The sequence below is a fragment of the Struthio camelus genome, chromosome 5 (assembly GCF_040807025.1).
Source record: "Struthio camelus isolate bStrCam1 chromosome 5, bStrCam1.hap1, whole genome shotgun sequence".
In the NCBI taxonomy this organism is placed as follows: Eukaryota; Metazoa; Chordata; class Aves; order Struthioniformes; family Struthionidae; genus Struthio; species Struthio camelus.
This window is the reverse complement of record NC_090946.1, coordinates 19,528,770-19,546,596: the sequence shown is the minus strand read 5'-3', so window position 1 is coordinate 19,546,596 and position 17,827 is coordinate 19,528,770. Positions and strand designations below refer to the sequence as shown.

Below are 17,827 nucleotides of genomic sequence, written 5' to 3'. Positions count from 1 at the left end.
CAGACTAGCTGCAGTAGACTACCCAGAAGAATATATGTCATCACTAAATAAGCTTTTGTCTTGGATAACACTCTGGAATTACAAAAGTAGGTTACTTTCATGGTTAATGCTAGATCAGCTTTTTTTTTTTGCAGGAGGGAATATTTTAAATCTATAAAATTGCTTGGAAAGGGACAGTGCTAAGCATTTTAATAGCACCACTGATTCATTTAATCCCCCAAAAAAAGACAAATAGCCAGGTTTTACAAAAAAATTTAGTTTCAAGTGTTTAAACGAAGTGACTAGATTTTCAGAAAGTGCTTGACAACCAACAACGTCCTTGAAAATAAAATTTTTAGGGCTGCACACTTTAAAAGGCAGTATGTAATAGCTAACATTGAGCTTTTTAAAATATGACATTTTAGCTAATTAACTGCACAAAAAAATTTCTTTGGCACTGGCCAGTTTGGTTTGTACAATCAAACCTCCCAAAACCTCCATAAAATCACTGGGCAGAAATCTAGCTGGGATTACACATAGATCTCAGGTGACTCTTCTGAACTCAAGTGAACTTCACCAACAGGTAAGATAAGAATTCGACTGGTTACTGAGGACTGGGCATGAATCTCCTGCTTGCTTTCTAGAAGACGCACTGCATACTAAGCAGCCGAACAAAACAATCTGTCATGGTACCGTATCTCTAGGAACTCCCCAGCTGATTCATCCTCCTGCCTAAAACACAGCAGAAGGGTGGAAGAGAGCTTTTTTAACAGAGATGAAAATAAAATATAAAGTAGAAGAGAATCTCACATTATCAAAATCAAAACTCCCTAATATAGTAGCAAGAGGTAGACTAAAAGCAAAATAGGATGACAATTTGCAAACTGCCATTAAATTTCCAGGAAGCTAATCCACCAAGGAGCATAATCAAAGACCCTCAAGGGTGCAGTAAGTGTCACATCTGCAATAGGATAGTTAGGGTTGTGTTGCCATTTACATTATAAATCTCTAATTATACCTTTGCAAAACAGTCCTGAAATTTGCTGAAATGTGATATACAGGGTTTCCATCCAGGAGAAACAGTCTCTCTCTCTCTCTTTTGTTAAATAAACGTTAAAATTAGTGTATTTATGATATCACATTTTCATACAAAAATAACACAAAGACAAAAAGGGCAGAACCCTTTCAAGTGCCAAAAGCAGAGAATATTTTGGCAAGCATTTAAGGCTGAACTTTGGAGGTGATTAAGTACCCTTAACTGTAATCCCAATGGGAAATATGTGTCGTTAGGATCATCAAAGGATAAGGGACTTCCAGTGTCTAAATATCTATTTAAAAACAGTGGGAGTTAAAGCACCCAGTTACTTCTGGGGTCTAGACCAGAGTCCGTCTGCACTTGTTCTCTCGGTTTACAGAGCTTGATCCTGCTTCTATCATAGGGCTGTTAGTGTCCGGGGTCAGGCAGATAAGCATTATAAACTTCCAAACATTAAGAAGTATACAGTATATACCACATAAGAGGCTTATCCACAGAATACACTTTGTATTGGACGGAGATTTACTCTTCCCTTGATGGTTGTATGTAGTATATTCCCTGGTGTCTTGCCATTGTTTCTTCAATTAAGAGAGGTATAGTACCCAACTTGAAGCTCCTTCAGCATCCAGCTCCATCAGTGAGAGCAGAAAGCACTTACCTGTCTTCTAGCTCCTGAAAATGGGATTGCAGTCGCTGGGACGGGGAACAGGAAGCAGCATTAAGAGAGCAGGAGGAACAAACAAGAGGCACTTCATGACCATCTGAAACTGCATTAAGTGGTCTCAGTACCAAAGCTGGGCCAGTAAAGTCAAAAGTAAGGCCAGTAGGATCAAAGTTAAGGCCAGTATGTGGCCTCAGTACCAAACGGAGCACCAGGTGCTGAGTGCTTCCATCCTTTGGTGTCCTGAGGTCCAGGCATTGGTGCCCCTGGATGTCCTGATATCTTGCTTGATATCCTTTAATTCCCATTACCTTCACATAGGTGCATTTGCACCCAAGAACAGCCTTGACAGAGCCTCTGGAGACCTGAGCTCAGCCTAGTCCTGTCCTGCCTGCAAACCTTGGCAGACTGGCAGTAGGCACGGGAGGACCCCCCCTTTTATTCTGCCCCAGGGCATTGTGACTGTTGTCAGGTGATGGCATCATAGCAGGGCCTCAGGGCCACGTCACAGCCTACTCGGGGGGAAAGGGTGAGCTCCTTCCGAGGGCCCAGTACTATAGCTCAAAAGGCAAGAGGAACCTGTTATGATATAGAAGATGCTGGGTGTAGAAATTAGGTTCCAAGGCTAGGACTCAGTAACTCCCTACCTTGCCTGACACAGACTTCTTAAATATCCTTGGGCCAGTTGTTTAATCTGTATGTATCTCAGCTTCTCCTGGAAAAAGCAGATCAGTGTTTCCGTTCTTCACTGGAGAAGAAATTGGGGCACAAGGAGAGAATGAAATCAAGGTTAAAACTAAGACAGTGAGGTATTTGCATGCTATAGGTTACAAAAGGGTTACAGATACACATGAGAGACATGACCACACTTTTGGTTTGAATAACTTATTCATTCACACATTAAGACCCTGTAAGTCAGCAGTCAAGGCACTCACCCAGACTGGAAATTACTGATTAGAAATCATAACTCAGAACGATGCCATTTCACAGAATGGTTGAGGTTGGAAGGGACCTCTGGAGATCATCTAGTCCAACCGCCCTGCTCAAGCAGGGTCCTCTAGAGCATATTGCCCAGGATCACATCCAGACGGCTTTTGAATATCTCCAGCGAAGGAGACTCCACTACCTCTCTGGGCAACCTGTTCCAGTGCTCTGTCACCCTCACAGGGAAGAAGTTTTTTCTCAGGTTCAGATGGAACTTCCTGTGGTTCAGTTTCTGCCCGTTGCCTCTTGTCCTGTCGCTGGGCACCACGGAGAAGAGGCTGGCCCCGTCCTCTTGACAGCCTCCCTTCAGATACTTGTACACATTGATGAGATCCCCTCTCAATCTTCTCTTCTCCAGGCTCAACAGGCCCAGCTCTCCCAGTCTTTCTTCATAGGAGAGATGCTCCAGTCCCCTCATCATCTTGGTAGCCCTCCGCTGGACTCTCTCCAGTAGCGCCATGTCTCTCTTGTACTGGGGAGCCCAGAACTGGACACAGTACTCCAGGTGAGGCCTCACCAGGGCTGAGGAGAGGGGCAGGATCACCTCCCTCCACCTGCTGGCAACACTCTGCCTAATGCACCCCAGGAGACCATTGGCCTTCTTGGCCACAAGGCCACATTGCTGCCTCTTGCTTAACTTGCTGTCCACCAGCACTCCCAGGTCCTTCTCCGCAGAGCTGCTTTCCAGCAGGTCAACCCCCAACCTGTCCTGGTGCCTGGGGTTATTCCTCCCTAGGTGCAGGACCCTGCACTTGCCTTTGTTGAACTTCAGGAGGTTCCTCTCCACCCAGCTCTCCAGCCTGCCCAGGTCCCTCTCCATGGCAGCACAGTCTTCTGGTGTGCCAGCCACTCCCCCCCAGTTTAGTATCATCAGCAAACTTGCTGAGGGTGCACTCTGTCCCTTCATCCAGGTCACTGATGAGTAAGTTAAACAATATTAGATCCAGGACTGACCCCTGGGGGACACCACTAGCCACAGGCCTCCAACTAGACTCCGCACCACTGACCACAACCCTCTGAGCTCGGCCATCCAGCCAGTTCTCAAGCCACCTCACCGTCCACTCATCTAGCCCACACTTCCTGAGCTTACCTACGAGGATGTGATGGGAGACAGGGTCCAAAGCCTTGCTGAAGTCCAGGGAGACAACATCCACTGCTCTCCCCTCATCTCCCCAGCCAGCCATTCCATCATGAAAGGCTATCAGATTGGTCAAGCATGATTTCCCCTTTGTGAACCCATGCTGACCACTCCTGATCACCTTCTTGTCCTCCACATGCTTAGTGAGGACCTCCAGGAGGAGCTGTTCCATCACCTTTCCAGGGATGGAGGTGAGGCTGACTGGCCTGTAGTTTCCTGGCTCCTCCTTCTTGCTCTTTTGGAAGACTGGCGTGACATTGGCTTTCCTCCAGTCCTCAGGCACCTCTCCTGATCTCCGGGACCTTTCCAAGATGATGGAGAGTGGCCTAGCGATAACATCTGCCAGCTCCCTCAGCACTCGTGGATGCATCCCAGCAGGGCCCACAGATTTGTGGGTGTCAAGTTTGGACAAAAGATCTCTAACCCGATCCTCCTCCACCAAGGGAGAGTCTTCCTTTCTCCAGACTTCCTCTCTTGTCCCCAGGGTCTGGAATTCCTGAGGACTGACCTTAGCAGTGAAGACTGAAGCAAAGGCAGCATTCAGTAACTCTGCCTTCTCTGTATCCTTTGTCACCAGGGCACCCACCCCATTCAGCAGCAGGCCCACGTTTTCCCTAGTCTTCCTTTTGCTATTGATGTATTTGAAGAAGGCCTTCTTGTTGTCCTTGACATCCCTTGCCAGATTTCATTCCAACTGGGCCTTAGCCTTCCTTGTCGCATCCCTGCACACTCTGACAACATCCCTGTATTCCTCCCAGGAGTTTTGCTAGGAGTTCCTTGCTCATCCATGCAGGTCTCCTGCCCGCTTTGCTGGACTTCTTCCTCAGAGGGATGCACCCGTCTTGAGCCTGGAGGAAGTGACGCTTGAATATTAACCAGCTTTCTTGGACCCCTCTTCCTTCTAGGGCCCTACCCCAGGAGATTCCTCCAAGTAGGTCCCTGAAGAGGCCAAAGTCAGCTCTCCTGAAGTCCAGGGTTGCAATCCTACTCATTGCCCTGCTCCCTCCTCGTAGGATCCTCAACTCCACCATCTCATGGTCACTGCAGCCAAGGCTGCCCCCAACCTTCACCTCTCCAACTAGACCTTCTTTGTTTGTTAGTACAAGGTCTAGCATTGCACCTCTCCTCGTTGGCGTCTCCACCACCTGAGTCAAGAAATTATCATCAATGCTTTGCAGGAACCTCTTTGACTGTTTGTGCCTAGCTGTGCTGTCTTCCCAGCAGATGTCAGGGTGGTTGAAGTCTCCCATGAGAACCAGGGCCTGTGATCGTGAGGCTACTTCCAGCTGTCTGTAGAAGGCCTCATCGATGACTTCCTCCTGGTCAGGTGGCCTGTAGTAGACCCCCACCACAGTGTCGCCCAGTGTAGCCTGCCCTTTAATCCTTACCCATAGGCTCTCAACTTGCTCTTCATCCACCCTGAGGCAGAGCTCCATACATTCTAGTTGCTCCCTCACATAAAGGGCAACTCCACCACCTTGCCTTCCTGGCCTGTCTTTCCCAAAAAGCAAAAAATTTCCTAAAAAAAAGCAAAAAATTTCCTAAAATGCCTTTCACTCATTGATGTCTTCCCAGCATAAACTGTAGTGAGGCTGACCTTTTTAGTATAAATTCCCCCTTTCTCCAGATAGGCTTAGTTTATTAGCACAGCAAGTTGATCTTAAGAAGCACTTCCATCAGACAGCACGTAATGCTCTAGACATCTGCTTGTTTCCACTATTGTATCAAATCCCATCTACCTGTATGCTAAGCAGTATTCTATTCAGGTTAAATTGCCCCATTGATCTTGGGGTGCCACACATCACTGAGGGTAGCAGAACTGGTTACTCCAGAAAGATGAACGCAGAAGCTCAAATTATCAGTGTATCACTACCGTGTCCATGTGGCCTATTGCTGCCACAGCCTTAAAAATCAGTGAGTTCTTCAAGGAATACACAGACATAACACTCAAAACAAACAAAGCTGCTGGCTATGCTGCTTTCCTCTCTGGACACAACTTCAAGTCATGTCAACTCAGAACAGCAGCTTTTGCTGCTGAGAAGAGTATCAGGATCCTTTCAAACAAAGCGTGGACAAACTTTGAAATTTTACAACCTGCAAACCATCGTTGATGCAGTCTGATCTTGTTTCTTCTACCGTCTGAGGTATTTCTGCCATCAAGTTCAACATGAGGAGTTAAGCTTCATTTTGGGGTAACTTCTGAGCTTACCTTAGGCCAAGCTATGTGAAGATTCTAAGCCCTGCTTATATATAAAGGCCAGGATACAACTAAAGGGAGCGCTTAGCCTTTCCAGCTCTAGCACTGACTTGGTTTCTGGTTTTTCCTTTTCTATGCAGCAGTTAATACACCCACAGAAGGGAGAAGGCATTTACACAGAAACACAGGTCAGCACAGCCATTTATGCAAGACCCCTTTTTAAGGAACTACCTCACGCAAAGGGGAATATCAGCAGATGGGACTCTGCTTCAGCATCATAGTCCTCAAAAGTGAATGTCTGGCTCCACTGGTGGGTGTAGAGAGGGAAGATAATAAATTATTGTTTTATCCTTTCCAGCCCTTGCTTTTTGTGGTATCTCACACACAAAAGATGCGAAAGAGAAGCAACTTATTTTGCCTTCCAATCGCCTTGCTTCCAAAAAAGCCATCACGTCAACCAATGTTACCGATAGTCTGCCAGCAAAAGGCTTAGAAATCTTCAAACAAAATGGATTAAGCATTCAGAATTATCATCAATTAACAGCTCCAAAACGACACACAAGACATTAGCAGAGCAGAAAAGCTTTAAAATTTACACTGATCTAAGGTCTGAGACCAGTTCTTGAACAACAGAAAAAAAAATACTTCACTAGGACAAAAAAAAACAGTATCATGCAAATCACTATGATGAGCAAGCAAGACTTTATCTAGCCTGAAAGGATAGCAAGATCTCAATTTTCTACTAAGCTCTAGTCTGGTACCTTATGAAACATCAGCTCCTAAAGTCATGCAGCAACTGAAGAAGAAAGATGCCAATCACAAGCAGGTAGGTGCAATGCCAAAGATTCATATTGCAGGAACTGGGCTAGAAACAGTTTGATAGATTATTGCAACAGTTTCCAGGCCCAATACTGGTTGCAAGTTAACTCCAAATACCAGCTGTGTTCTTAGAACCAGAGAGCACAAAATTCATAGCTCTCAGTTGCAGAGGAGGAATAAAACCCAGAAACAAATGATTCTATTTACATATTCTACAGTGGTGACCATCAGCTCATTTCCATCCATGATAAAGCCCCTTATTAAAAAGGCTTTATGTTTCCCCCCCTCCTATTACTTATAGTGACAACAGCTGGTCCACTAGAGGCTAATAATAGTCTAGGTTAATAGTCTGTAATAAACTTGATCCCAGGGATACCGCAAGTCTAAAAATCAAAGTTAGGCCTTAAAAACTGTATTTTTGTCCAAATATAAATAAGGGCTACAAGTTACCATCGCTGTCAATGGTATTTGAGGCTCTATGAAATATTATGAACTACAAGACTTTGTTATTAACGTGTGAAAAATTGTCATCACTCAAAATTCTTGTCCCTTCTAAATGCATTGAATACCTTGCTTAAGGAGAAATACAAACCACGTGCATTACAGTAAAAGGACTAAAGAAATTAGAACCACAGTATTAATGTCTTAGTCTACCTCAGAGTATTTACTTCTCAACTCAGAAGCCATACAACCAGATTTCTTTTCCAAATTCATGTTAGATGGCATATCAGCTACTCTGTTAAAGCAATGCTGTTAAATATTGGGAAGATGGTACAAAAATATTTGAAGCAGTCTTATGCAGTAATTTCTATATAACTTCCCTCGCTCTAGTTATTTATGTGTCATCCTCAGTTATCTGGGGTATGTTCATCTTCAGGTCATCACATACCGAACCCCCTTGATTTACCTTAACTGACATAGGTAATTAGCTCCCCTGAGGTTCTGAACTTCCTTCTCGTTATTGCTCATATTTTTTGACCTGGCTACCTGTTTCTGCTGATGCACTCAGTTGCCACTATTTTTACACTAAACACAGATTTCTTCCAGCTAAGCTGTTCACTGGATTTATGGATAACCTGCTGCATGCCAAGTCTTCAGAAATTATGAATGTAGGTGATTTTATAACTTCTAGGAAAACATTGCTTCTTTCATACTTGGACAACATCAAACAGAAGCTGCTCATCTGAGAGGACAAAAGGGCAGTTTGTGCTTCCTTGGTTTGACGCCTTGGTGGCAGAAGGTTATTGGGCTCTTTATGAGACAGATACATAGGTAGCAGAGATGACATTTGGACTGAAGAGATGTCAGACACAGATGGAAAGGATGAGAGCTATGCACAGAGCAGAAAAGAGTGGTACCAGCTAAAAAAGGTGGAGCAAGAAAGGATAGGACAGCTAGGAAACTCTCTATTCCAAACCAGAAACATCCAATTGCAAGGACAGAAAATCAGCTTGGAAATCTACTCCCGATTTCTACTCTTGCTCAGTTTCAGCAGTCTCAGGACTAAGTGGGGTGCTTTGGAAGAACAAATACCCAAATGATAGCAGATACTATTCCAGCTAGCTTTGGACTGCCTCCCCTTCCCAATGTATTCAGCATTCTCACAGGCAGAGCTTTACAAATCCCAGGCCATCCTGGAACTAAGACTAATCCATGCCAGTAGTCTGTGACAAAATACAGTTAAGTCAGAGACTGTGTTAGCAGGACCTGACTTTTAAGCAAGCTTGCCAAGCAGACAAAAACCTCTTTCTAAATCCCGAGTACGCAGGTAATAACCTCCTCAGTCCAAACAAAGGAACCAGCAGCATGTCTGAATCAGTCTCTTACCACTGGCACAATTAATTTTTCTGATTAAAAAACCTTTATGTAACATCAGAGTCACAAGCAAGCCCAACACATGTGCAGCAACAGTTCTCAGTGTAATCTAATGTAAGCTAACGTAATGTAATCTAATCCATCAAAGGATATCAGACTTTGGACACCGATGTTTCAAGCTGCACAGAATATACTGCAGGTAAAACATATCATTGCTTACTTGCTGATATCCAATTATCTAGCCTCCCTGCAAAACTTACAGAGCAGTAATTCTCTACTGGTTATCTGCTGCCCACTGGCAAAATGCAAAACTGTGGCAAATGGCCAGAACTATACACAGTAGCAAAGTCTATAATGTTTCCAAGTAGAAGCTTGAGAAGCTTGAGTGCCAGAGAGGGTGTACCACATTCAAAGGGATAAAAAAGCAGGTTTTGTCTAAAATTAAAGTTTAGGAGATACACTGTTGTACATGATGCTTAAAGTTCAAAAAAGAAAGGCTAAGAACCAATGGCAGTGCCTACTTTAGGAAAACATACATAATTTAGGCACTAAAGATGTTATAAAGTGTAATTACTTAGCATGAAGAAGTGTTGCACACACCTGCTAATAATTTACCACAAAGAAAAGAACACTTAAGGGTCCAAAAACATGCTTTAAAAAATAAATAATGGGCTAAAATAAACACAGCATTCGGGCACTCAACTGCTCACGTATATCAGTGAAAAGTTAGGTATCACGAAGGTATGCAAGGGAAGTCCTCCTCTCTCATTTAAAAGGAAAAAGTTAACTATTTTAATTAGGTGGCCATCCTAAACAGGGTTGGAAATGTGGGAGCAATCACCAGGAGAATAAAACAGCCATTACGTACTTTTCAGTCATAAGATCTGTTAGAGCAATTCACAAACCTCCCAGCAGTTTCACTACAAAATAGTCACATCTGCAGTTCCACAAAAATGGTCACGTCTGTGCCAACATTTCATCTTAGGAATGTCTGCAGGCTCTGATTTCCATGTTTAGGAAAGGACTGAAACAACTCAATTAGTCTAAATTATTTCACCGCTCTGGCTTGCTATTCTCAAACTCAAGGAGCAAACTGTTTGGTCAGTGTAGTGGAACAGTGGCAAAGATTTATATCAACAAGAGAAAGGCTCCACTCCTAAAGGAGGCTGCAAGCCCCAGGCTGGTAAAGTGCACTGCTATTGAAACAGAAAATGAGGGAATAGATGCTGTTACAGTACTGAATGGAAGATGTTCCGATAAAGAAAACAAAAAGCTTGGCCATACTCAACAATTAAAGGTAAAGGAGGAAAGCAGCAAGCAGCATGTCCCTGTTCCTAAAAGGAAACTGGCTCCGCAAAAAATCAGAAAAATGTACTGGTCCAGAGATAAAATTGATTCCCTTTCCCAGAAGGTCTGGATGATGCTAGAAAAAATATTGAGTATGTTTTATTCACCTGTATATTAAAAAGAAAAAAAAATCAAACAGGTAAGCGTAATTCTGTGAGCTGACAGTAAACTCAAAGGCAGTATTACATGTTCGAGGGATAGAGTATGCCTTAAGTAACACCTCTGGCAAAACAAGCACTCTCTCAGAGGGCCTGAATCAAGCAAGCTAGGCATCTTACAAACCTTCTGACCTAAACAACATGACCTAAATCTTGCAAGAGTGGAGGAAAAGGAAACCTCAAGACCATAAGACCTCTCACTGCCATTAGAAGGCCTGCAGGAGCCTGACTTACTTATTATTTTATGGGACCTTAGGCTGTATTTTATATAGCCTGAATTGTGGAGAAGTCAAAGGGACCTCTTTAAAATGCAAAGTCTAATAAACTATTGAGAAATATATAGAATATATCCAGGGAAATCTAGCTACCCACCTTTTGAGTGATAAATAGCAGAATTTTAAGAATAAATCTCCAGAGTGACTGTGTGGAAAAGCCTCTGGGGCTGGTGTGTTGTCACTACCTCTGCATATAACATCAACTTACAACCCAACTGCTTGTGATAACCGCATTTTCAGATACCAGCTGGGAGAAGAGAGCAGGTTCAATGGACTGTTCCGCTCCCAAGTGCCATTCTCCACCAGAAAAGAAACCTTTCAATTCCTTCTCTCCCAATCCCATTACCATTAATTCACAATTGTCATTCTGCACACATGAAATAAATCTGCGGTCCTGGTAAGCTGGTGGGAGGCAGGAACGAGGCTGCAAGATACAATCTTTCTTTAAGACTGAAATTAGATAAGCATCTGTTTGCCTGCCTGTCTGCCAAAAAAGGCTGGTTAAGCCCATCTAAACTTTCAGAATCCTGCGTTCCAAGTGGTTTCCAAGCCTGCTATACTTCACTACAACCTTCCCTTTTATTTCACACCCATAAAGCATTCACCTCTACCTGAAGAAGTCTGCAATGCTGCCGGTTGCTGAAAAAAATCTCCTGGAATTGAAGTGGAGGGAAGAAACAAGATAGTAATTGGAATGACCTGCTTTTACAGGCTGCATGTCATTTATTATGAAAACAGTTATTATTTATAGAATCTGAGAGACACATTTCAGAGCAAAGATGACCCCTCCCCCATTGTGCAAAATTCTTAGCTTTTTTCAGTAATTTTGGTTTTACTCAATGGTATTTGTAAAGCTCTCTGCATCTCTATAAAAAGCCAACATTTTCTGTGCTCAGGGCAGAAAGCATCAAGACTGCCACCTTCTGGGGTGCAGAATTAGGGAAAAGTGAGAGGTAATCTCATTTTGGAAGTAGCTCAATGGTTAGGTTGTACGTAAGCAACTAAATATCATGTGATAATAAACTTCAGTTTAAAAAAGAATTCACAAATCATGTTTAGCGCTGTTAACAACCTCAAGAGTTAAGGTCTTCCAGTGCAGCTTCCTATAAATGGTCCACAAACATACTAGTCCTGGAGGGAAAAACCTTCCTGCAGAGATTACAAGGACGGGTCAAGCCACAGATCCTAGGCAATCTTGGTCTCTACGTAAAGTCTAGCAACTCTGGAAAGACATTAGTACTCCAATGGCTTGCCTATCCCTTCACTGCAAACAAGGCAAATCATCAGCCACAAGTGAAAGCTGTTAAAAGCACCAGATGCAGTAAGCTTGGTTTTAAAGGGCTATCACATCCCTGGAAGAGGCCTGTGCAAGAGGCTGTGCCTGAGATAACTGTGTAATAGAAGACATACTCTGCATTTCCATGCCTATAGGCTTAAAATTTCTTGCAAGGGCTACTGGTTATAACATGAGGAGAGAAAGAACTGTGACACTTAAGAGAAGTTGCTAATAGCACTGGCTAGAATTCGAATGGTGTAAAATGAACTGCTTCTGGCTCCTGTTGGGTTGTTTGGCATTCACAAGAGAAGGCACAGGGAACTGCCTTCCAGGGACCAGTAGAGATTTCTGTCCTGCCAGCTGTCTGGCTACAAGAGCCTCTAGCTTCTGTTTTAGAGGAGAGATGATGAATGATTCGAAAAACTGAGTTTCTCTCTTCAGGAGAAGAGATGCGGACGCCTTTTCTTCCACATAAGACAAGATACCTCATCCTTGGCCAATACTAGGCAGAACAGACATCAATCTAGAAACGAGTGGATGCTTTGGATTAGGAGAAGCACCTTCAAGTTCAGCCTCTAGAGGATCAGAGATGTGGGAATATTTCTCCTGCTGTAGTCGTAAGAGGTATGAATTGTTTAAGGGACTGAAGACTTAAATACAAACAGAATGATGCATCAAGGGCAGTCTGTTCAGAAGAGTAAAACACTGCTTTGAGGCTTGCATTGAGGAGATGCATACTGAGGCCTGCTGAAGAAGCAAGTTTCTGGTTGTGAGGAACAACACGACTTTCGTGGTATTGCCTGTACTCCTGTTGTTTAAAAGAGCAAAGCCTTCAGAGAGAATATGATATAAAACCTGAAATGAAAAGCAACACAAAACAGATCCCGGTCCATCTCTGTTTGCTTGGCTGCATTGTTACCTCAGAAACTGTGCAATCTGTCTTTGGCTGGAGACCCCACACTATTAAACACTGGGAATTGCTGGCCAGTCAATAGAGCTCTGGGTGACTGAAGGCCAGTAGAGGGAAACCAAGGCATGGACCGAGTGAGTGTCTGAACAAGCCAAATATACTCCAAAATGAAAGTGAGATATACTTTCATACAAATGAATTTATCCTTCAAATTCATATAAGTTGCCCCACCAAGACGTGAAATCAGCAGACAGGTAAATTATACCTTAAAATGGTAGCATAACTATGCTGTAGTTTTAATACTGAAAGAAGGTATGCACAGACTTAGTATTAGCAAATGGTCCTGTTAGCTTGAATTGAGTCCTTTGAGAAGTACAAGTTTCAAGTTTCTCCTCCTAAGAATGTTAGAAATCATAGGGGTAGGTTATGATAAAAGAAACAACCCAAAGGGAGATGTAGAAAGACATGGAATAACTGAAACTATATAATCATATATACATATATATATATATATATAAAAAGAAAAAAATCAAAACATTCCCCTCAATAAAGTCATTATTTTCTAAAACATTTTCAATTTAAACTTCAATTTCAATTTTTTAAAAAGGCTAATTATGATTTTAGAATATTTTTTAATTTGCAGGCCAACACTGCATTTATTCTAATACTTCCTTTGACTGTTGTTTGCAATGTTTCGATAGGCTTATGTAGCCCCACAGTGCAAATACTCTAGTGTCAAACACTTCGGAGCTGGACAAAAGAAATATCACTTACAATGCTTTTTATTACAAAGGAAATCAAAAATACTGAATTTTACAAGAACTACAGATCTTTTTTTTTTATTTTTTATTTTTTTAAGGACAACTTCCTTCAAGCACCCTGTCTGCTGCTTTGCATGCAAAGGCCCCCACTGTCCCATGTCTACTCCTCTATTGATTTTAAACAATTTTACACTTTTAGTGACGTAAATTTAGAGTCTAGTGCTATCCCTATTCCAGTTTTTAGCATCTAATGCTTAATGACATATAATATACATTAACTGTACCGCTTGAATTTTGAGTAGAGGGTATGCATCTCCAGACACAGAAAACTCACCGGATTCAGTAAGACTGTGAGTGTAGGTATAACTCTGCTGATTTAAATTACATAGGCATCAAGAAATAACATATATCACAGAGTCACTTCCCTGCTGTGCTGTTAACATAAGATGCATCATTACTTGAACAAACAGCTACAGCTCTAATTAGAAAGTATTCTACCACTGTTCAAAATGGCTATCACTACACATAGAAAGGAAACAAACAAGACAGTGGATATGTAAGAGGAAATTTAATCTAAACTTATCACATTGGGTTTACAAATGAAAATATGCATCTTTACCAAAGCACATGTGCTTTGAAGATCTTTGTGTGTTTGGTTACAATTAAAATTGCATTGTTACTGGCCTTTGTTTTATTCTCCTCCTCCTCTAGCTTTAGGTGCTATTTCCCCAAATATCTGCAATAGTAATTTATATCTAAGAGTCTTTCTACACAGGGGAAGCTACCAGAACAGCCATTCTGAATATTTACCTCTCCACTTTCAATGTTTGGTTCTGAATATTTGTCTCTCCACTTTCAATGTTTGGCTCTGGAAAAGGTGTGTGCATATGGAAAATAAGCTTGGAACATTAATGTTGGTAGATTTCTGTAGCTAAATTAGCCCTCTGTTTCCCAACCAAATACACCCATCTTCTGCATTTCTCAGGGTCACAGGAACAAATGACAGGATTTGATCCCTGCTCACTTATAAATAGAAACACATTTGGTGAGATTACTTACTGCATTTATTCTTTCTTACAAGAACTGTACAACGAAGGTGAAAGGAAATGGAAACCTGAGATAGAATTCTTCCCCTTTTTGAAGTGGAAAAACCTAAATCCACTCGATTCGTAGTTCACACTAAAAAAATCTATTAATACTGATGTTTCACCAGTAGTAATTATCAATCTTACATCTGCCAAGCATAGTGTTATTTTTGTATTTAATACAGGCGTTACAACGGTGCAACGTACTCCAGGTGCAATATGCAGTACTAATGTTCTAGCCTCCTGACCTGTAAACCGTCCCCTGATGACAGGTCCCTATCCTGCAAAAGCCTCAGCGGTAAAAGACTCTGTAAGGGTACAGGCATCATTCATGTGAAATATTTTGCATATTTCATGATGTTAACGATTTCATGACTATTGGCAACTGTAGCTGCCAAATACAGCCTGCTGCAAATAAACCAATGCCTTAGGAACTCACAGCTTTGGAAATGGAGACTCCTTCCGAACCAGTAGTTTTAGTCATGCTCTAAAGCTTAAACTATAAACTATCTATTCTCTAGCTTTCTCAACAGTTCTAGAAATTAAATTGTTCAGAAATGATGGGTGCTGATCTCAAGATCACCAGGGTAAATAAACTCTACTTCCTCTGAAGGACACAAATTCAATTTACACCTGCATATAGAGAATATCTGACCCACCAAAGAGAAACTAGTCACTCCATAGTCATATTAGTTTAACTGAACAGAAAAACACGTTTGCACAGGTCCGGAAAGCAGACTCTAGCCCACTATTGAATTTCTTAGGTGCAATAACTTATTGTAAAGTGAAGCATATCTAGTCTTCCTTAGACTTACAATTTCAGACTAGACTATGGTGTCATCTTCCGCTGTCAGTGTCTGCCAGGTACTCTGGAGCTCTCTCTGTCCTCCATCAGCTTCTTTAAGGAACATCCTTATCTTGCACAAAATTGCTGTCTTCAGAGTTCTGGTTGCTCCTCAGCACTTTTAATGAAACATGACCTGTGGGCAAAGTGAATGGTAGAACAATTCTAGTGAAATATGAATTGCAACTTTTTTAGTGATTTAAGAAAGCAGTGTAATTAAGACTAGCTGTGTCACAGCTTGTGCAGTTTGATAGGGAGGTATATACACACAGACTTTAGTTTGCGTTATTCTAGTCAATGGCATGCTGACTGTGTGCAAGACAGTAGGGCCTATGGGCAAAAAACTAGTCTCTGCACCTTGCAACTATGAATAATTGTTTTCACTGAAGCTCTCAGAACCTACAAGAACAGTAGTTCATAGCCAGGCACATCCATGCTACACAGAATAATACAAATGCATATTATCCTAAACAAATTCACGCATGTAAAATATATTACATGTAGTTAGCATTCTTTTTTTTTTTTTTTACTCATTGCTATGTGAGCCTAGCATCATGCACTCAATTCTTTTCCAAAAGAGGGTCCAAGTGACTTTTTTATAATGCAGTGATTGACAAGGCCAGTCTGAAGGTATTTATCTGACACTATATACGGGAGATTACAGTCTATCCATAACCTAAGTGGGTGGACCTACCTAACTGGTAACCCGCTTATACTTGCGGAGTGAGTTTGTGTCAAAAACTGAAGATGCTAACCCATGCAGTTGTGTCCACATGTCACTCGTAGCAGAAATGCAGAAGGTTGCACTAGCTAGGTGTTGCATGAGCAAGCACAGTAGTAAAACACAGACCCAGACATATTATGATAATGAATTAGGAAGAAAACAAGAAACTAAAACCTTTATGCTATAGTCTGTTTAGACTATTATATATTTGAGGCAGCTACTCTTTAACCTTAAATCAGCCATGAAGGTCAGACTGTTAATTTCTAAACCACTAGCCTCTTAGAACTGCAAACAGGGATTTGAGCCCCATTGAAATGAGTTATGCAAGGCTGCTCTTGCCCTCGACAGGTCAGGATTTAGGTTATATGCAGTAGATCACTAAACAAGGAAGGGCTAAGAGAAAATAAAACAAAACAACCTCACAAACCAAGCACATATAGAACCACATATATAATTCTAGCTGGTCAGAATCAACAGTCTTATAACACAAGCTCAAATCTGACCCCTAACGTGCAAATTATTGCCATACTCATTCTTTAAAACGTTGCTTGAAATCACAGATCAAGTTGATTCCACGCTATTGAAGGATGAGGAGTCTGAAAATACAGAACTAAAAGAATTACTGTGTCAGAGCTCCGTAGTGGAATAAGATGCCCTGTTACTTTCCAGAGACTTGCAAGACTCCTTTTCTGAATCATGACTCACTTGCAATGCAGTAGTATATAGAGGGCCAAAGGTGCCAAGCCTGTTACATATAATGAAGTCCCTGCCTGTTGCATGGCAAGAAACAGATGACCAACCTTTCATAAGATAAAAATTATGGATGTGGAAGAGGGAAATGCCTTTCTTTTGCTGTTTTTCCCCTTTTGCATCATTTCTTGATGTTAAACTTACTAATCAAAACAACACGAAAGCCGAGCTGGAAGAAAGTAATCAGTCTCCTCTGGCCTTGTTCTGCTGAAAGGCACCAGCAGCACAAGTCAGTTATTCAGTGCTTAACTTTCATTTGAATGTTTAGTCTGCAAGGAGTCTCAGACATCCTCTAAAGTAGAAACATTGTGTTTATACCTAAAGGCTAAAACTAAATTCTATAGAATGTCAATTTACACTGAGAGCCCGTGCCCTATTACAGGATGAGTTTAGGGTTCACATCAGTCATGCTTTGCTACTGTTTGCACAGGATAACAAGCAAACCCAGAGAGAACCCGTAATAACAAAACTCCCCTTAACTTAACTTTGTGAAGATAAAGCTTTTTAAAAAGTACACGACAAAAATCCCAACTCAGAAAGCCTTTTCTGCAAAAACCTTCAGGGCTTGAATCTCTGCTGCCTCTTCTGCCTTTTGACTTAACATCCCACAAGACAGAAAGATCTGGTTAAGCAACTAAAAACAAGCTAAACCTAAGAAAAACTCCTGACTTTTGGAGAGAGTTTTGTTTGTGGAGAACTGCAAGATCCATCCAAGCCAGTTGAATTATTTTACATAGTCTGATAGACAAATTAACTCATTTTATTCTGGAAACAGAAGCTTCCTTTTATTTGTGCATTAACTTCACACCCTTTTGTTAAACACACTTAACTTTCCTGCACATCCCTGTGCTGACGAGCCCTAAATGAAGCTAATTGACATCATGAAAACAAATCTTGGCTTTTAACACAGGATTTCTCAGACTGTGTGAGGCACTTACAGCTCTATTTTTGCCTGATCTTTTAGGCAGAGGCAGGAAGAGTTTGAGGAAGATGGGGTTTTTTTTGATCCTGTGTTGCAAACCAGTGTAGTTGACCCTTCTGTTGCAAAAACTGCCTTTCCAGATACAA

At 41.8% G+C, this 17,827-nt stretch overlaps 1 protein-coding gene across 19 annotated transcripts in view; it reads right to left on the bottom strand.

Annotated features, from left to right (window-relative positions):
• The window catches only part of PTPN5 (protein tyrosine phosphatase non-receptor type 5), a 90,418-nt gene that overhangs the window by 70,123 nt on the left and 2,468 nt on the right, over positions 1 to 17,827 (bottom strand). For all 19 annotated transcript variants that reach the window (XM_068944873.1, XM_068944863.1, XM_068944870.1 and 16 more), the window contains exon 2: positions 15,257 to 15,421. The gene's annotated coding sequence lies outside the window, so the exon portion shown is untranslated. The remainder of the gene's footprint in view (positions 1 to 15,256; positions 15,422 to 17,827) is intronic.